The following is a 3,316-nucleotide window of genomic DNA, read 5'->3' as shown; positions in this document are numbered from 1 at the left end:
ACCCGATGCTAAGCCCGGGGTTATACACTCAGCTAGCTGCCAGACTGAGGTGTGAAGGAATGTCTGAATGAAGTCGAGCCTCTGTTCACACTGGTCCGTGATTTGTTTGTAACAGATGTGACTGTTTTCTCCTGACCTATCGTTGACTCCCATCAGTCAAGCTGATCAACCAATGACTCTAAAGAACAACACGACGACGAGAGGAGGCGGCGGCGGCTCCTCCCGTCGACGTGAGAGCTATGCACTAAAGAGGCGCACAAATCTGACGACGCACCTCGCTGACCTCAGAACAAGGAAATGTGAACACTGCATATCCAAGGCGATCGTCACGACTGTGACACAAGATCACGTTGCCACTGGCTGCGCAGATACTGCAGTTGTCCAAGTCGCGAATTGTGAATGTACTTTTAAAAAGTGGGACTTAACTCTAAAAAAAAGTTGGCAGCTTTTTTTTTTTCCTTCTTCTTCTGATTAGCGAAACAGGAAAGGGAACAAGTATCAATTTGCAGACACACATCTGTAATAGGTGTGCTGCCAGTTATCGGAAGATGTCTTTGAGCTTTAAATCTGGGTGTCCCGCAGTATGCCTGCACTTTGTGTGTGTGAGACAGGAGAGGAAATTGCTCTAGTTTTTAAAAAAGAGATGGGTTGCTTTGGTTCACAAGCCTTTTCAATACGGAATCGACTGCTGATTGGAGGAATCGGAATACTCTAAAATCATACTCCGCTGGTTTAAGGGCGATACATCAGCTGCTGTGGCTTGTACACAAAGTCAGTTTCTGGGCAGTGTGTGAGAGAAGCATGCCCCTCTGTGTGTGTGTGTGACTGTGTTTGTTTGTCTTTGTCTTTCCGTCTCTTGCATGTACAGCCGTGTCTCCGTGTGCATGATCGTACTCGTGTTTGGTCTCTGGCTGCTTCAAACTCTGCTGCCGCCCTGAAGTTGTCTAAAGGAATTTGCTAAACATCTCCCAACTCCAATCATTTGCAACCTGCTTTGCATATTCCAAATTTGTCTCTTTGTAAGGCTCTCGATGACTGTTTTACTGTTTTTTTTTCTTGTATCTGTGTCGTTCATTCGGGGTAAAGTTTTTAAAAAAAGAGAAACACAGACACCTTTACAGTGTGATGCACAGCAGGAAGTAGTCAGTGAAGGCTGCCTTTTAATTGAAGGCATCAAAGTTCACTCACCTGAATATTAATTCTTTGTATTTGTTTATGTTTTTGGGACAGATGCAGTGTAACTGTGTGGGACTTTTTTATATTTTAAGACTTTTTTTAATGTTCTTTTTATATCAGTCAGTGAAATCACGTTTACATTTTAACCACTTTATCCTGTTATTATGGTCGCAGGCAGTGGAGGGCGATGTTTCACTTCTCTTGTGGCTTCACGGCACATCTTCAACAGCAGCTGTTGATACTTCAGGGTAACAGAAACAGGAAAAAAAACTAGCAAATTAGGCAAAAATGTTTAGATTTTTTTTTTTTTGCCTGTAAAAGCAGTGATGTGCAGGCCCGAGCGGACTCTCTTCCTGCTGCGGTCCCACATTGTATCATCTGATCAGGCCAGGACTCGCAGATGTGCTCGGATCCCAAACGAAAAGCGAAACGCCAAATGCTGCACACACTTCCTTCTCAGCTTCTGCTGCTTCGTCTTTCAGCTTGTTTTAACAAACTCTCGTCAAGCCCACGCTCCTTCAGAGACTAGCTCGTATTCTCGTTTACCTCCGCTTCGTGGAGCGCACTGCGACGAGTAAAACGTACGGTGAAAGTCACTGGCTGATTCATGTTCAACGTGTTTTTCCTCCTTCTGATTGTCAGCGTTAAAGGCTGTCACGTTCGATACGTTGTTGCCAAAAAGGCAGTGAAACATATTTCTCACTCTCATTTTTTTATTTTTTGTATCTCTTTTCTCTTTGTAGAATTAAAGTAAAAGATTCAACATTTAATCTTGTTTTATGTGTATATTTTTGTTTTTCTAAGACAAAATCTTTCATATCAGATAAACATAAATCTCTTTGCTGGAGTAAATCCGCACGTTTGTGATGCGACGCAACTCCCAGCTCACTATTGTGGCTGCTGACTGGCCCAGGCAAGGACAGCTAAAAGCAATAATAGCTGCTCTCCCTTGACGTATGCTGTACTGTGTGTCAGATCCTGCCTTGATTTTATTCGTGTAAGAGCCTTTACTACAGAGTAATACAGTTCAGACGCACTTCATTATCCAGGAGGGGGAGGGAGGGGTGTGTGTCAGGATTGAAATAACTCATTTTTCTCGTGGAAGAATTCCTGCAGGTTTTCTGAACATTGCTGTTTGCTTGTTAGACTTCAGCTGCCTGCTCCTGCTCTCTTTATTCACCTGCACTGTTTATCATCCTGTGAACACTGTATATTTGTTGGTGGAACAAAGCTCTGTGGAGGATATTTAATTTACAAATGAGGCACTGAGAGGCTCCATCCTCAATCGCAGATTGACGCTGAAAGGTTAAAAACTAAGGCTTCGCATTGTTAGTAGTTCCAGTCTCCTCTCTTTATCGCCGCCTCCCATGCCATGCCTCTTGTTGTTTGTAACGCCATATGTTTTGCACATTGTGTACATATTTATATAGATGTAATGCATATTTTTATACATGTGTAACATCCATGGGCTCTCTATTTTGTAAATACTCAAAAAGATGTATATAAGTACTGTATGCTTTTATGTGTCAATAAAGATTTGGTGTACTGTGAAAACCTTTTGGTCCATATTGAGATTTGTCGACATTATCTGAGCTATTTGACTCTACATCACATCCCAAAGATGGTCTGTTGGACTGAGATCTGCTGACTGTGAAGGCCGTTTGAGGACAGTAACCTCTGTCATGTTTACAGAGCCTGTTTGAGCTTTGTGACATTTAAATGACGTCATTGCATTTTACCCAGAGAAATGACGCTCAATGGATATTTTCTCTGTATTGAAAAATATTTTGTCTGCGAACACTAATGATGGTTGTGTGGGGAAAATCCCAGCTCGTCAGCAGTTTGTCAGATACTCAGATCAGCCTGTCTGGCACCAACAACTACGTCACACTCATTTACCTTACTAACTCATTCTGGTGCTCAGGTTAAATTTCAGCAGTTTTTTTTCCCCCCCAAATGTCTGTTTGGCTAAATCAGGGGTCGGCGACCTTTCTGATGATGAGTGCCATCTAAACTTTCCTCAGAAGTCAATGTGCCATATGATTGCATTAGCAATAACGCTCTATATTAACAGTTACACACTATATAGAACTTTATAGAATTATATTTGTTCGCAGATGTTGGCAGTTATCAGCGAATA

Source organism: Pundamilia nyererei, unplaced genomic scaffold (genome assembly GCF_000239375.1).
Source record: "Pundamilia nyererei isolate P.nyererei 1_Seehausen unplaced genomic scaffold, PunNye1.0 scaffold00005, whole genome shotgun sequence".
In the NCBI taxonomy this organism is placed as follows: Eukaryota; Metazoa; Chordata; class Actinopteri; order Cichliformes; family Cichlidae; genus Pundamilia; species Pundamilia nyererei.
Note: the sequence above shows the minus strand (reverse complement) of the source record.